The 18020-nt window shown below is 38.4% G+C and overlaps 1 long non-coding RNA gene across 2 annotated transcripts in view; it reads left to right on the top strand.

Moving 5' to 3' along the window:
* The window catches only part of LOC131393010 (uncharacterized), a 96287-nt gene that overhangs the window by 43937 nt on the left and 34330 nt on the right, over positions 1-18020 (top strand). The window contains exons 3-4 of one of the 2 annotated variants that reach the window (XR_009215828.1): positions 13023-13147; positions 17182-17297. This is a non-coding gene — a long non-coding RNA (uncharacterized LOC131393010). The remainder of the gene's footprint in view (positions 1-13022; positions 13148-17181; positions 17298-18020) is intronic. The other variant, XR_009215829.1, reaches the window with a different exon arrangement.

Below are 18020 nucleotides of genomic sequence, written 5' to 3'. Positions count from 1 at the left end.
AGAATATTAAATGTATATTAGCCTTATAGTAAGTCATTCTTATAATACAGGATCTGATGTGGGGATATCCAGCTGTGGCCTTTTAAATGAAGTTATCACAATGTCATCAGGAACATTAATTATTTATTTGGCTTTGCATAAACATGGGCACAGGAAAATTGTGTTCAGCCCTCATCTGGACTGTCAGCTGTAGTGGTGTTTATATCCACTATCTCCTCTCGGAGCTCAGGCTCTCTCTGACTATGGTCTAGCTGGAAGATTTTCTTTTGCCATATTTCTCTGCTTAAAAACCTTTAAGTAAGTGGAGCGTGAAATTCAAACTCAGTAGCCTGTCATTTGAGAGCTTCTGTCATTAGATACCAGTATCTCTCATAACTGTCATATTTGGTTCCTCTCTCTACCTTTGCAACATGTTTTGTGTATCTCTCCCTCGGTACCTTTGTTTATTTTCTTCCGGTGTCTTTCCTACCGTTAATCTGAATGCTACCCTTTCTTCAAAGGGTAGTTCAGACGTCTTGTTCTCCAAAAGCATTTCTTAGTTCACACTGCCAATTAGCAATCTCTCCCACCTTTTGAAGTCACAACTAATATATCACCTCTATGATGAGACTGTGAATTCACGTAGGGCAATTCATCTAGGATAGAATCTTATTTTGCTTTATTATCATGCTAGGAAGAGAGTACATAAAATTTACCGAATTCAATGACAGTTTTAATCTGTTGTCCTTGAGTGCTTTAAAAATGACATCTTGGTGAAAACTAATAATACCATTCTCTTAATTAAAACTATTACATTTGAATCAGTTAAAATGCATCTAGGTAAAAGAAGAAGAACAAGAAATGTCTCCACTTTCAGATGACAGGATTGTTTACATAGATAATCTTAAGAATCTACAAAATAACCATTAGAATACATGAGTGAATTTAGCAAGTTTACAGGATATAATGTTAATATTAAAAAATCAATTATATTTTATACAATAGCAGTAATCAATTGGAAAATGAAATAAAAGCAATTCTGTTTACAATAACATCAAAAAAGTAACATATTGAACATCTAACTGTATGCCAAAAAATTAAGTAACCTAGATGAAATGGACAAATCTCTAGGAACACAAGACCCACCAAGAGTGAATTATGAGGAAATGAAAACCCTGAATATAAGTAGTAAGGAGATTGAAACAATAATCAAAAACCTCCCAACAAAGAAAAGCCCTGGATCTGATGGCTTCACTGGTGAATTCTACCAAACATTTAAAGAAGAATTAATGTTAATCCTTCTCAAACTCTTCCAAAAAAATTGAACATGTGGGAACACTTCTTAACTTATTCTGTGAGGCCAGCATTACTCTGATACTAAAGCCAGAAAAAGACACTCCAAGAAAATAAAACTCAGAGAAATATCCCTTAGGAATATTGATGAAAAAATCCTCAACAAAATACTAGCAAACCAAATTTAGCAGCGCATTAAAAGGATCTCAACCATGACCAAGTGAGAATTATTCCTAGAATGCAAAGATGGTTCAACATATGAAAATCAATCAGTGTAATACACCACATTAACAGAATAGAGAAAAAAACTGCATTATCATCTCAATTGAAGCGGAAAAAGTATTTGACAAAATTCAACACCCTTTCATGATAAAAACATTCAACAAAATAGGAATAGAAGGAAACTACCTCAATATGATAAAAGCCATATGTGAGAAATCCATAGCCAACATCATACTCAATGATGAAAGACTGAAATTTTTTTTTTATGTATATAATCTCTATATGTTTTTTTGCTGAGGAAGATTGGCCCTGAGCTAACATCTGTGCCCATCTTCCTCTATTTCATATGTGGGATGCCTGCCACAGCATGGCTTGATAAACGGTGCATATGTCCGTGCCCGGGATTCGAACCCGTGAATCCTGGGCCACTGAAGTGGAGCATGTGAACTTAACCACTATGCAACCAGGCTGGCCCCAGAAAGACTGAAAGTTTTGCCTTCAAGATCAAGAACAAAGCAAGGATGCCTTCTTTCACCACTTCAATTCAACATAGTACTGGAAGTTCTAGCCAGAGCAATTAGGCAAGAAAAAGAAATAAAAGGCATCCAAAACAGAAAGGAAGAAGTAAATTGTCTTTGCAGATGATATGATCTTATATGTAGAAAACCCTAAAAAGTCTACCACAAAAACAGTCATAACTAATAAAAGAATTCAATAAAGTTATAGGATACAGAGTCAACATACAGAACTTATTTGTGTTTTTATAGACTAAAAATGAACAATCCAGAAAGGAAATTAGGAAAACAATGCCATTTACAACAGCATCAAATAATAAAATACTTAGGAATAAACTTAAGCAAGAAGGTAAAACTTCACTGAAAACTACAAAACATTGCTGAAAGAAATTAAAAAAGACACAAATAGATGGAGAGACATCCTGTGTTCATTGATTGGAAGACCTAATATTGTTAAGATGTGCATACTACCCAAAGCAATCTACACATACTATGCAATCCCTATTAAATTCCCAACGGCATTTTTTACTAAATTCTTTTATTACAAATCTCCATCTCAGAGGGAGTACCCCAGGGAACTGACCTGGGGGCGTATTTTGGAGGTAGAACTTACAGGACACACAGATAGACTGCATATGGTAGTAGGGGAGAAGGAAGAAGACTCTTGGGTTTCAGCTTGAATAACTTAGTAGATGATGATGTCATTTACTTAGATAGAATAGACTAGGGGAAGTTTGAGTGAGCACTGGATTCAAAGTCTTACTTTGGTCATGCTAATTTTGAGATGACATTAGATATTCAAGAGGTGCTATCCAGGGAGTTGTTGGCGATTTGATTCTGGAGCTGCGGGAGAGGCCATGAGTAAAGACAATACCTTTGGAAGTCATATGATGTAAATGGCAGTTGAAGCCCTGAGCTGGATCAGTTTACTTGAGCAGGGACCTGAGTTTGGTTTTGGCTCCCTCTGACGTTTTCCAGCAGTCACAGCTGCAAATACCAGCAAGTGCTCTATATTAGCTTCCTAGGGCTGCTGGAACGAAGTACCACAAACTGGATGGCTTAGAAGAACAGAAATTTACTGTCTCACAGTTCTGGAGGCTGGAAGTCCCAAATCTAGGTGTCAGCAGGGCCATGCTCTCTCTGAAGCGTCTAGGGAAATACCTCTGCTTGTCTCTTCCTAGCTTCCGGTGGTCTCAGGCATTCTTTGGCTTGTGACAACGTGGCTTGAATCTCTGCTTCCATCTTCACATGGCCTTCCTCTCCCCGGGTGTGTCTTCACATGGTCTTCCCACTGTGCCTGGCTGTGCCTGTGTCCAAATTTCTCATTTTTGTAAGTCCAGCAGTTATATTGGAGTAGAGTTCCACCCTACTCCAGTATGACCTCATCTTAACTAATTACATCTTCAATGACCCTATTTCTAAATAAAGTTGTATCCATTCTGAGTTACTAGGGCTAGGACTTCAACATATCTTTCTTGAGGGGACACGATTCAACCCATAACAGGCTCCTAAAAGAATTTTCTACCAAGTTTACAGAGTTAAAAGGATATTCTTAAATTACAGTCAATGTCACATATGGTATATGACATTTTACATTAACCAGCATATTAAACATATTAAGCCATTGCATAGTACATCCATTCTGAATAAATAAGAGCCCATAATTATCTATCCTGACAATATTTCCCTTTGAAAGTAAATGCAGAACACTCCAGAAGCATCACACACAGATCAGAACAGTCAGTGTAGAGTAGAGGCATGGAGATGTAATTCCTGGAAAACACCCTCGGATTCCACGTATACAGTGCTTTACCAAATTTGTAGATAATAGTCAAACAGCTGACTCATGTTTCTGGATTTTTGGAAAACAGACGCTACGCCACAGTACATACTGATGTGTATACTCAAAAACAAATGAGGGAAAAGAGCTCACAAAACTGCTGAAGATTCAGAGTAGGCAGAAACACTATGTACTGGCTGAGTCCTTGGACAACCTCAATTTCAACTTTCTGTCCAAGGCTTTGCTTGTCTCAGCTTCACATAATTTTTCACAGTTGTATACTTTTAAAGCATGTAGCACCTATCATTACACTAGTTTCAGAGATAAGAAAGCAGAACGTTTAAAAAAATGATGTAAAGTCATGCAGATGTGTCTGTGGAGATGTTACCCAGCTGAAAGATTCAGGGACTTGAGACTGAGTTTTGTTTTAGAAGCGAGTCAGCTGCTGGAGCCCTCCAAAATCCTGACAAGCTGTGTTGATTGGAAATGGCTAGTTGTAATTCCCAAACGTTTTGGTTTTAACCAACTTTTTTTCCTTTAATAGAGGTATAGTTAGAGATAATTAGGAAATCTGATATGGTACTCATTAGTTTGTCTTTTTGCTCAAGCTACTAAGCAAAATTCTATCACGTAATAACCAATAATGTGGTTCAAGAGCCTATGTGATGCTGGGTACTGGGGGCAGGTGATGGGAAGGAAAAAGGCAATGGGATCTACATGCCACTGAAGCCCCCTATTGCAGGCATAGAGCACACTTGAAGTTTTATTGGCTTGTGGCATGGCCTAGTAATAAAGTTGGCTTTGTAGCCAACTTCCTTGAGACTGAACACACAACTCTACCCTGTGTCATCTGGTTGTCCTGACAAACTGTTTAATTTCTCGGTGCTTCAATTTTCTTGCTTTTGCAAGATGGGAACAATAAAAATCATTTTACAGTGTTGCAATCAAGAGTCAATTTTGTTAAAAGCACAGATTCTTGGGCCTCAAAACTGAATCATCATTTCCAGGAGCAAGGCCCGGCAATCTGTATATTTAATGACAATCTTGGTTTCTGCATATTTAACAAACTCTCAGGGTGCTTTGAGAAACATGAATTACACAGTATGTAAAGTTCCTAGAATAGAGCATATGACGTAATAGGCACTCAGTGAATGTTGGCTTTTTTCCCCATCCCTTTCCTTACCAAGTATGTAGAGATGAAGGAAATGTGCTCATGTAATGTGGTCATAGTTGAGCAAGGCAGCAGAATGATTCTCCCAGTGTCTCTCTAACTCCTGATTATCAAGTGTTCTGAGTGATAAAATGTTTGGATAGGATTATTGATTTATGATCCACCAGCCTAATAAGTGTCATAATCTCTTTACCACAGAGCATATCATTTTGGGGGAGCACATATTACTTTTAAAAATAATTTCAACTTTTAATTATATGACATCTAAATTGATTACTGGAATTATTGTTGATAGCTAAAAAAATATCTGGCTGTCATCTTTATTTTGAATTAAAAAATGTCCAAGTTTTTTCTTGCACTTTTTTTTTAAATGGAGAAACTTTACCTAAACTTATGTTGCCAGAGTGCTGTATAAGAAACTCTTGGGGTACATTCGAACTACATGGAAAATCAAGTAAATTTGTCAGAACCTCTGGATTCGAGAGGTGATGGGAAAAAAAAAATGGTTCATAAGACAGTAGCAATTCATTTAGAATGTTGGCTTCATTTCTCAGACATTGATGGAACACTTGTTCTTCATTATTCCATTCCAAAACAATTTTCAGTTGTGAGTTTTCCTAAGGAATATGCTGTGCTCATCTTTTGAGAACTTCTGTTAACAGCACAAACATTGTGATAATTGCAAGTGTAACAGGGACAAAAATTGTGAATGTGCACAATTTCTTTCCCTTCTCTTGCCCATGAAAGACAATTCTGGCATTGCTCTGCAGGTCTTGCTCCCCAACCTAGCCTTTATTATTCAGCTTCAGTGATCGAGATTGCCCAAGAAATGGAAATGGATGATGCACATTTGAACATGTGAGAAGAGGGAAAAGTAATGGAGGTAAAAACAAATGGGATAGAGAAAGAAAATCCTTTGTGGATGAGGGATGAAGAGTAATGGGAAGGGAGAGAATTTTGGGAAGAAGCTATACCAGTTGCATGGAGGAATCTGATAGTGTCTATGATGAGATAGGATTTTAAATATCTTTTGGGGTATTAAGACCGTATTTCCTTCTTTGACATTTCCTTAAGATGCTGAAAAAAACCTTGGAAAGTTCTTTTCCTTATTTATGGCTGTCAACTACAATTCTTTGATTGCAACCCTAGGCTGAACTTGGACCACACTGGGCTCCAGAATTTAATTGAGTTTCACAGTTTAATCGAATTCATTAAGATAAAAACTTTGATTATTTCAAAAAACCTGACTATGTATACAAACACCATTTATAAAGATTCTAACATTTTGGATGATGACAAACTTATGAGTCAAGATGATTAGGTTCCAAAGCTCAAGGTTTAAAGATGTGTATGATAATCGTATTGGATTAAAATCATATATATTCTGATTAATTGCTTAGAAGCCAAGAGAACATGAAATATGTAAGAAATCGAGGGAAATGAATTTTTCTAAGACTTCTGCTGCCTGGAACTTTGAGAAGCAAGTTGCTTTCCTTTGGGAACTAAATTAGTATTTTGAGTTATCTCTGCTGGCAAGTACAGTCATGTGTACAACCAGGGCCAAATTCATGGGTGTCTGACTTGTGTAGTCTCACAGGGCCCATGCCCAGAAGGGCTTCAATGCTTGGTCTAATGCTCTGCTGCTGCCATCTTTAAATTCTTAAGAACTTTTTAACAAGACGCCCTACATTTTCATTTTTCAATAAGCCCCATAAATTGTGTACATGAACCTGTGTATAAATGACATAAAAAGACGTCTACTCAGATTCTTTGTTAATCAGCCACAAGACTAATTTATTTTTAATTAATTTTTTTACATGTTTTGAGTAGGTAATGCATTCACCTGGCTCAAAATGCTACAATTATTAAAAGAGTGACAGGAAAATATCTTTTCCATCTCTGTCTCCCATCTATCTAGTTCCACCTCCCTCTCCACCTAACAGGCGTTATTTGTTTCTTAGTTTGCATCCCTCCAGAGTTGCTTTATGTATACAAAAGAACTATGAATGAAGAGTCTTGTGTTTCTTTGTTTCATTTTACACAAAAGGTAACATACACTACACAGTTTTTCCACTTAATATTTCTTGGGGATCTTACCATATCTGTACATAGGGAACTTCTTTCTTTTTAACAAGCTGCATTGAAAGTCATTATATCAATGACTCATTGTTTATTTAATTGGTCTCTATTGCTGGACATTTGCCTTATTCCCACTCTTTTGCTATTATAATCAAAGCTGAAGTGAATAACATTGTGCAATCATCATTTTGCTATGGATAAGTATAGCCATTTGATAAATTCTCCAAAGTAGAATTGCTTAGCCAAAGGTTATATGTACCTGTAATTTCAGTAGATATGCAAATTGGCTTTCAAAGATATGTTAATTTATGCCAATGATGTGTAAGAGCAAGTTTCCCCTGCAGCCTCACCAACTAGTGAGTTTCTAAAATTTGATTTTTTCCCCCAACCTGATAGTGATGTTTTAATTTGGGATTGAACATCCTTTCCTATGTTTAACAGCTTTTAGTTTGAACCATATGAAATTACCAACTTTCAAACACTTTTGATGTGCAGATATTGACATACATAAATCAAATTTCACATGACTTAACCTAATTTTATACTTCTTTTATTTCTAAACTATCTGTTCATATCCTTTGCCTATTTTTCTATTGTGTTGGTCTTTTCCTTATTGATTTCTAGGTGATCTTTACATATCAGGGAGATTAGCCTTTCATGATATGTTTTGAACATTTTTTTCCAAAATTGCCTTTTGACTTGCTTTTGATATGTCTATCCATGCAGAAGTTTTATATTATCAGATTGTCATCTTTTTTCTTTTATGGTTTATTGATTTTGAATTATGGTTAGAAAGATCATCCCCAGTCCAAAATTACAAAGGAATTTCTTTAAATTTCCAAGATTATAAGGGAGCTATCTCTTTTTTTAAAAAGAACATTTATAGTTTTATTTTTTACTATAAAAATCTTTGATCCATTTGCAATTTGCCCTGGTATAAGATGTGAAGTATGAATACAATTTTATTTTATTTTATTCTTTCTAGTTGGCTACTGAGTTGTCCCAACAGATTTACTGAATAGGACCTTTCTCTCCACTGGTTTGATAGGCCACCTTCACCATATGCTAAATCCCTGTAAACATTTGAGTCTATTTTGAGATTTTCTAGTCTCTTCTATTGATGTATCTCTTCATGTGCTAGTACCTTGCTGCTTTAACTATTGTTATCAGCCCCATGACCCATAGAGAGAAAAATCTGTCCAATAAGGACAATTTTTCATCTTAATGTCCCGATAGCCTCAGTTAAGGACATAAAAGTACTATGTAAGCAACTTCATGTCAAATATTTTTCTGGTAGAAGCTGACTTATAGCAGTAGAAAGTGGAAAAGCAATTGTGATTGTTAATGCTATGTGTCAACTTGGCTAGGCTATGTTTCCCAGTTGTCTGGTCAAACGCCAGTCTAGATGTGTCTGTGAATGTATTTTTTTAGATGTGATTAACATTTACAGTCAGTAGACTTTGAGTAAAGCAGATTACCCTCCACTTGTGGGTGGGCCTCATCCAATCAGTTGAAGGCCTTAAGAACAAAGATTGAGGTTTCCTGGAGAAGAAGGAATTTTAACTCAAGACTGTAACATAGAAATCCCACCTGAGTTTCCAGCTTGTCTGGCCTGGCCTGTGAATTTTGGGCTCAAGACTATAAGGTCATCTTACCTGAATTTCCAGCCTGCTGGCTTGCCCTATATATTTTAGAATTTCCAGCCCCCACAATTACGTGAGTCAATCACTTAAAATAAATCTCTCTATATGTATCCTATTTATCCCCAGAACACTTTTGTCAGAGCTGGGCTTAGACAGAAATGTGAAGCTCGTCCTCTTTTTCTTTCCATGTTTCTTTCCTCTTTCCTGGGAGCTGTCCCCCATCTGGTACCCTGTCCTGCCCCACAGACATCTGTCTCTATACCCTTTCTCTCTACCATTCTCACTAGGTTGCTTTATTTTTATTGGGGAAAGGGGCTGTAGGAGATGAATGGAAAGATTCTTTAGTCAATGAAGGGCCCACAGGTCATTTTATTTAGGAGATAATATATTTCGCTTTTCTTTTGGCTACTTTTGAAGCCTGAGATTGTTACAGAATAACATGAGCTCCTTGAAATCATTGAAAATTGGCCTTTTCTAAAAGAATATTTACTCAGGACTTGACATTATCCTTCTATATTTTGGGGAAAATCTTCTTTTTTTAAAATATGGAGATTATTTAGCACTTTTCCAAATTTTAGATTTCTCCCAATCCTCGTCTACAAACATACATATATATATATACACTTATGATTTCAGTTTTACTATAAAGGGTACAGATCAGGACCAGCCAAATGAAGAAACGCACAGAGTGAAGTCTGGATGGGTCCTCTCTCTGCTTCCACAAATTTTAAAAGAAAAATATTACATTACAGCTTTGTTTTAACTAGACTTTTTCGTGGTTGGGTTGGTTTTTTTTTTTTGTCACAATACTAAGCAATCCAAGATTGTGTAGTCTGAGAATTTCACACATACGTAAGCATAAGATGAATAAGTCTGGTGTTTATATAAGTGCCACTGCTTCAAAACAAAGGGGCCACTTGGAAGTGAGAGGCAGATAACTCATACATGGTGGCACTGTTTTGATTTCTCAACCAACTGTAGGTCTGGACCAGTGAAGACAACCATGAGGAGTTTCCCTGTCTTGGAAAACACTATGACACATAAATTGCAGCATTACATGCATAGAACAGGATTGGCAAATCTATAATGTGAGTCTCAGAGTGCACCCTGCTAAACTCAATCATTCTTGGAAAATACTACTAGTTGGAGAAACGAAAAAATGAGTATCTGGTGATTTGATTGAAGCTGGGCCTTCACATCCCTGAACCACAAAAAAAGGAAACTCGTAAAAGGTTATTCCAAATTTGGGCATGCCAAACTTTATACCTGATCAAAATCAAGGTCTCAGGATAGTTTTGTGTAAATAAAGATACAGAGCTACGAATGCGCAGATAAATAGAAAATGATGTTTTCTATTCACTTAAGAAATATTTTTGAAACTCTCATGGGGCTTTCCAGAACTTCAGGAATTAACACTGATTTGGTTATCAAAATACAGCAGAGAGTTTAGATCTGTAGTTTTAAATAAGGAAACCAAGTTTTGTGCAGGGGCTTTCACAGTTTTTTGAAAACTGTGGGCCTTTTGTCTAAACCGTACTACGAATGAGGTCAGGGATGCGAGTGGGGTCCATAAAGAAGACAAATCAGAGAAGTACTCTGAGTGAAGGGGGTCTGGGTCTTGGAACCCAGGTTCTCGGCCATGCCACCTGCCCTGCCATTACTAGGGAGGTGCCATGGAGTTTGGAGCTCTTAGTGCTGTGCGTAATGCAGTTTGAAAACCACCAGTTCAGTGTTTGTTTGCAATCATAGCACAGCACTTAGATCCAGCAGGTAGACAGAGCATCTTGAAAGATCCTCAGGAAAGCACACACATCTCAACTTATGGGTGAGAGAGAAAGCAGCCTTTTGCTGGAGGAGATATGATTGCTCCAGGATAGGCTGCATCTCTGCCTATAAGGGTAGTGGCAATGAGAGATGCAATGGAGACGTGTGTCCTTAGCACAGTCCCATCCACAGAATATTAGCTATTACTCTTATTGCAGCTGCTACTACTAATGGCGTGATTCCTACTAGGACTGCCATCACTGAGCACAGAGTGGAGATCAAAAGGAAAAAATGAATGCCCATAGATCCCTTATTTTAGTTTTCATTTACTCTCCAGATTCCAAACTTCATTGCTGATAAATAGAATAATGAAAATAAATAAGTAAAAATCGTTGATCTCATTTATCCAGTTATTAGCATAGTGTCTAGCTACAGAGTAACTGCTGAACATGCAGTATGGCATTGCATTCTCACAGCAACTCTGTGGGGTGGGTACTTTTATTATGCCCATTTTACAGAGGAGGAAACTGAGGCCCAGAGGGGTCATTTCAATTGCCCATGGTCACAGAGCTACAAAGTGAAAAAAGTAGAACTATTCTGTTCGTATTATGATTGTTTGGGGATTTCATCCAGAAAGGGTCAAGAGGTTTTGAAGGAGTGGTATTAAACACACAACCCAAACCCCACTCTGAGATTTACACACTCAGAGCTCCTCTGTACCCTGTGTGCAGAGAACCATTGACAGTGGGAGCGGCTGCTTGATGATCGAAGGGGAGGCAACCTCAAGCAAGGAGAGCAGAAGGATGGTTCTGCAATGCTCGAGATGGCTTCCAGCAAAACAGGGTCACTTTTTTGGAGGGATTCTCTGGACTCGCTGTTGGCAGACACTAAGCCAAAGAGGAAGCAGGGTTCAAGGTGCTCCAGCCAGAAATCAAAGTATTGCAAATTCATGAATAATGGAGGAGAAATGTTTGGTGGGTATCCATCAGTTCAGCCACGCAGATAGAAATCAACAGAAACCTCGATTGTCTATATCAGCTCCAAATACCCCTTTAAGTCTTTCAGTAGCTCCTTTTGCACCCACACATTACAGAATCCCTTATTTTTACCTTGGCTACCAGGCAGTACCTTTTTATCTTCCACCCGTCACCTCCTATTTGACGCTAGCCAGTTTTCTTCACTATTCTAAAGTTGGGTTTTATTTTCCTGTGCCTATCCATTTCAAGTGTTTAGCTCTCATCCAAGTTATTTTTTCCTGCCCTTTAATATTCAGAATTGAATTCTTAAGTCTCTAAATTCCTCTTTTTCTTTTAAAAACTTATTTTGAAAGCTTCTTCCTAACTGTCTCCCTTCCTGACACCATCACTCACCTCCTGTCCTTCCTGTGCCCCCTCAGGACAGGGGCACCATGTGCATTCAACAATGAGGAAGGTGTTGGCCTGGGTGAAAGGTTAGTGTCTACAGATTGTTGTTGATGATTTCTGCAAGGAGGGCATAAACCAAGAATATCTCAACTTCCAAGACAGTTTACCAACTCCTCAGCTCTTCTAGGAGAAAGACACATTTTTCATCCTAGAAACTTCAGAAGAACCAACCAATGGCCTAGGGAAGACTTAGGGGCCACCAACAAAACTCAGGATAAACCAAAAATATAAATAAATAAAATAGCGACCCTAGAAAAAACTTTGATCACGTAAAACTTAAAACTTTGTCTAAAGTTTATATGGAAGTGCCTTTGATATTAGCTTTCACATCGAAGGGAACCACCAACAGACCTTTAAACTGCTAATCAAACTGCAGACCAGTCAAACTGCTAATCGCTTCCTAACTCAGATTTATTACATTTTCATCACATTAGGGCCAAACCTTCAACGTCACTTCAGGATAATTTATTTTGGTCACATACCTGAACATTACAAAATCCTGAATGAAATTTCCTTCTTGATCGGGTTCTAAGTTCCCCAAAGTATGCCCCAAATTCACACTGCTAATAGCTTGCATTTACTGAACATTGGGCTACTTCTAATGTGTTTTATGGATCAACACGATTGGGATGTTTATATGTAGTTGATACTTACATATGGAAATGGCAAATACTCCTGGAATGTTCTATATTTTTTTCCCCAAGCCTTTCCCTTTTTTTCTGTACCTTTTATCTGTTCACTCAGTGAACACTTATTGAGTACTTTATGAGTACTTATTGAGTATGGGTGATCACTGTGCCAGATGTTGCAGATGTAAAGATAAGGAGACATGGCCCCTGTCCTTTATGAACTTCCAATAGAGTCAGATGGAACCAGAGAGAAGAGGCTCTTGGCCAATGGTCAGCTTATTAGAAAGACTTTTATTTGAGGTCCTCATTAGGTAGTGTTTTTCCATCAACTGGGAAGTAGCACAGGCTCGGGGAGAGAAGGACCTTATTCATTATTACTTATTATATGATGTTGGGGAAAGTTCCTCAAAACACTCTGAGCTTTAGAGTTCTCATCTATTAAATCAGTATTATTTATCATGGATTTATAAATGAGAGCCATCGTTATCTGGTTAACTCTGTTGCTCTCTTCCTTCCTTCTCAGTCTACCTAAAAAACTTTGAAAACAACATAGATGAAAAATAATGGAATGACTTCAACAAAGACAGTATTCTCCTCTCCTGGGGACATGGTTCATTCTCTGCCAAAATGCTCATTTGACCCTACAAGGTAATTTGAAGTTTTATGTAGTGTTATATTGGGATGTACTTATCAAGAAAAACGCAGAACCTAATCCTATGACACATCAATGTGCTACAGAACCAGGTGTGGACTTCAATGGCACCCATTTGTGGACTCCTGGGCTCCAGAATTCTATCAGCACATTTAATGGAACCGTCTCATGAGCATACCACAGAATCCACACTTCTTACTTGAGTCTCATGTTACATAGAACCTCTCATTCCCTAGGGAACAAACCACCTTCACTGAGTCAGACATCAAACAGAGGCGCCTGGTGGCCAATCTTATGGTTCTTTAGTGGTTACTTGTCAACTCTGAAGTCTGTGAATAATTTAAAACAGATTCTTCATGCATTATTCAGTAAAACCAAACCTGTGATCCAATGTGTGAATACCACATTTCCTGAAGGGAATTTGCTGCCTTTGATTATTTGTACATTTCCTCTTCCCAAATTCCCAAAAATTCAGTTACAAGATTATCTGCTAATCCGAATGACAGTTTTATTAATGTCTCCTTTTAATTGTATTGACATCGTTGTTTTCAGTGTTCGCATATCTTCCAAATACCTCACATGATGGGCAATTCATGAACATTCCTGTTGAATTTACAGTGTTGCCCCAACTGGACCTGACATCTGAGTTATTCTGATTATACTACCCATATTTAGGCAAAATTCTTGCTGCTTCACTTTCTCTCTTAGAAAGGAGAATTTTATTTGATCCTTCAGCTTCAGAATTTTTAGTAGAAACATCTGAAACGAAAATTTTCATATCCAAAATATTTTTGGAAATAATGACTAGGAAGTGAAGCATTTATACTATCAACTGGATAGCATTCTGTAATGTTGTAGACTGAAGAATTCACACGTGTCATATAAAGAAAACCACTTTAGGCGGCTATTTCTAGCAGCAGTCCCAGTTTTGGGTGAGCGCGCCCCAATTCCATGGGGCAAATGTTCGCAAAAGCTTTACTCTCTGCCTTACTCTTTTTCCCCTTGACTTCTGTTGGACCAGATCATTAAGACCCTCCTAATTTTGTTTGTTATTGGCCAAAAGGTATGTGCTTCCCCTGGAGAGGCATCCCCCAAGACAAGCTCACGCTCCCTCCGGCACAAAAACAAACAACAAACAACTTTAGGTACCTAGGTCATTTCTGAACATGTTATTTTTGTTTCCTGAAGGAATACACTGGACAGGAAGGAAGAGAAACTGTTTCCTGTGCCTGCCGTAACAAATTACCACAAACTCGGCGCCTTGAAACAATGGAGATTTATTGTCTCGCAGTTCTGGAGGCCAGAAGTCTGAAGTCAAGGTGGCAGCAGGGCCACACTCCTTCTAAAGGCTCTAGTGGAGATTCTTTCCCTGCCTCTTCCAGCTGCTGGTGACTTCCCGTGTTCCTTGGCTTTGGCTGCGTTCACTCCAGCCTCTGCTTTCCTCTTCACGTGCCCTTGCCCTTTGCCTCTTCTCGCTTTGTCTCCTCTTTTCTGAGTCTCTAATAGGATTATCATTGGATTTTAGGCCCACCTGGATAACCCAGGATGATCTCATCTGGGGATCCTAACTTAATTACATCCTCAGAGACCTTTTTTTTGAAATAAGACCACATTCATAGGTTCTAGGGATTAAGATGTGGACATATCTTCCAAGGAGCCACCATTCAACTCACATCCTAAGCTAAGGTTTTATCACTAGCCATTTCACTTTGGGTGTATATAAACTACTTCACAACAACCACTCACTTTCATCCTATCGATCATATAACCTCTGAATTCACTAAAACAGACTTATTTGCCAGAATCAAGAGGTTGATTTTCCTTTATAAGTTCAATTCAATTTCAATAGTTTATCCTGGAGATATTTTCACACACAGCTTGAAAATGGCAAAGCTACCTTTACCAACGGGTATGTTTTGTTTTCTGCTGATGAGTTGTTGAAATTGACCAGCCACTTCCCTAATAAAAGCTTTGCTGAGTTGAGAAACTTTGTATTTGCAGTTCAGCGGTGTTCACCACTAGATGGCAGTCTTGGCTCATTAGAGAGCACTCGTCTCTTGCCTAATGGTTTCTCTAGAAGTGGTTGCACTGAGACCACCACTTCCTAAGGCAGTTTTTGCTTCCCTTTAAATACAACAACACAGTTAAAACGCTAACATACATATGAATAAATTTATATTCCACAGAAAGAGAAATGAGACACTGAATTAAAACAAAAATGCAAGAACATAATTCCCAGACATTTTGAGCAACCTTCTTCAAGTTTTCTTTATTTTGGGCTAAAGTTGTATGTAGTTATAAATCCAGTTGGCATTACCCATACCCCCTATTCTTTGGTGCAGTGGTTCTCCACCTTGGCTGCACATTGGAATCCTCTGGGGAGCTTTAAAACATACTGATGCCTAGGGGCCAGCTCAGTGGTGTAGTGGTTAAGGTTGCACTCTCTGCTTTGGTGGCCCAGGGTTCACAGGTTTGAGTCCCAGGTGTAGACATACGCACCACTCATCAAGCCGTGTGTGGTGGCATCCCACATACAAAATAGAGGAAGATGGGCACGGATGTTAGCTCAGGGCTAATCTTCCTCAGCAAAAAAAAAAAAAAAAAGATACCGATGCTTGGGTGCCACATGAGAGATCCTGATTTGCCTGGGCATTTGGAGTAAAAGCTGAAAAGATCCAGAGAGAGCCAAAATGCAGCTAGGCTCATGAGAAGGCACAGGAAGCTGTACTCTGAAGGAAACATAGTGAGGTAGAGGAAAGATGCCATATGGAGGGGAAGGGGGCTGAGAAGTTAGAAGCCAACAGAGGGAGAATTGCCACCTCACCCTGATGGCAGAGGTTCAATAAACAGCTGTTGTTGAGTGGGTCCATTTGGTGATTTGGAATTCACCTTTCTCTTATTGCCCCAAGTATCCACCTAGTAAATCCTCAGGACTTGAGACAGCCTGTGGGACTCTTGTTCTTGCCACCACAAGAGCAGGAACAGAGGACCTTCCAGTGGACAGGATGTGGACTCAGGGGACTTGAGCACAGTGGATTCGGCTAATCCTCCTCTGCTTAAAGCTACCAGGTGACTGACTCATGGCTAACTCAGGCACCCATAAATCCAGAAGCAGAAGACACTGGAGCAGTGGTTCCCAACTTTGACCCTGTCTGACACAAAATTCTGTTTCTATTAGAGATTTCTTAAAAGTTTTTGTGCTTTTCTTTGAAACATTAACATTTATAAGTTTACGTCTAGTGGAGCACCGTAAGGGGAATCTCGTCGGAAGAGGAAACATAGAACACTTAGCTTCCCTTAGCCCCCGCCTGCTGTTTCTGTGACCCCCAGTTGGGAACACAAAGCACAAGAAGATGAATGGTTCTCAGGCAAGAAGCGACAATGCAACACTGACTTAGAAATGGAGGGTGGGTTTTATCCATTCTTTGTCTAGAATAGAGTTATATGCGCACTTTTCTTGGGCAGAGAGGAGAATCAGAGTCTATATCAGTCATTCTCAACCTTGATTACATAATAAAATCCCTTTTTAAAAATATTGATGCCTGGGTTCTACCCACACAGATTTTGATTGAGTGGGTGTGAGATGTGGCTTGGAAATCAGGGTTTTCAAAAAGCATCTGAGGTAATATTAATGTGCAGCCAAGATTGAGAGTGTCTACATACTCTCCCTGATCCACACAGTTACAGCCATCATTTTCTGTGCCCAACCACCAGCCCTCAGTTGGAACGCTGTGTAGACAGAGGCATTTCTTTTACTTTATTTTCAACATATGCTTTAGAACAGACAAAAATGCATTTAGAATGTACACATATACAATATCACTTAGGTTATTTACAAAATGCATTTAGAGTTCATTTTTTCCTTTGTTAATATTTCTTCTGAAAGTTGGAGGGAAGATAGAGAAACGTTTATTGATTCAATGAGTATGTATCGATCACCTGCCATGTGCCTGGCACTATTCTGTCTGATACTCATGTTGTGTTTTTTTCACGTCAGCCATGGAATAACCTCGTTCTCTGTTTTCCACAGTTAACGACAGATGGACACTGCTGTACTCAGAACAGTCACACTATGTCCAAAACAAAGACTCAGCAGAACATCTGAACTTTGCTAGCCCCTGTGGCAGTCCGCAAGATGCTTGACAAGTGAGAGTTCACTGATTTAAGTTCTTTCTGAGTAATACAAAATGTTTTTAACAACAATAAAAGCCCCAAACCTCACCAAATAACACTTTGATGTTCAATGGAACTGGGAGAGTGGTTTGGAAAAATGTTCTTAGTTTATTGCAGGTGTTTATCATCAAAACAGAATCACGTTTCCAAGTTTTTGTTTTGAAAGCTGGCATTCCAAAAGATTTCAGAGATGTTTTATGGTGCAGTTCATTGCTTCAAGTTACTGAAATTCATTTAATTTTGTATTATGTTAGAAAGTGATTTAGCCACAAAATGGCCAAGCTTGTTAAGTTGTTAGAAAAGAAAACATCAAGTTAAAAACTTAGTTAACTTAGGTAACTACGTTAGTTAAAGTTAACTAACAAGGCATTGGGTTAACAGTGCTACTTTGGTGTTTGACCTTTATAGCAATATGGTAACACAGCTAATGTTTAACAACAACAATACTAATAAAAATCTTTGTATGGGTACTGTTGTAGTCTTCCATGGGTAGGATATCGTGGAAGCCATTGTCTGTGAGTGGTTAAGTTAGTGACTTTAGTCTGGTCTGGGTCTAAACCTTCTTTTATATTTGCTCGGGGGCTACTGTACACTAGCCCTAAGCAGAACTTTATCTACTTTTGTCACTTTTATTCAGAGTGGTTTTGCAGACCTGCCAGTCTAGAGGCTGAAACAAATATATGTAGACTTGTTGTT

This window comes from Diceros bicornis, chromosome 27 (genome assembly GCF_020826845.1).
Source record: "Diceros bicornis minor isolate mBicDic1 chromosome 27, mDicBic1.mat.cur, whole genome shotgun sequence".
In the NCBI taxonomy this organism is placed as follows: Eukaryota; Metazoa; Chordata; class Mammalia; order Perissodactyla; family Rhinocerotidae; genus Diceros; species Diceros bicornis.
The sequence above is the reverse complement of the archived record's forward strand: the minus strand, read 5'-3'. Positions and strand labels throughout refer to the sequence as shown.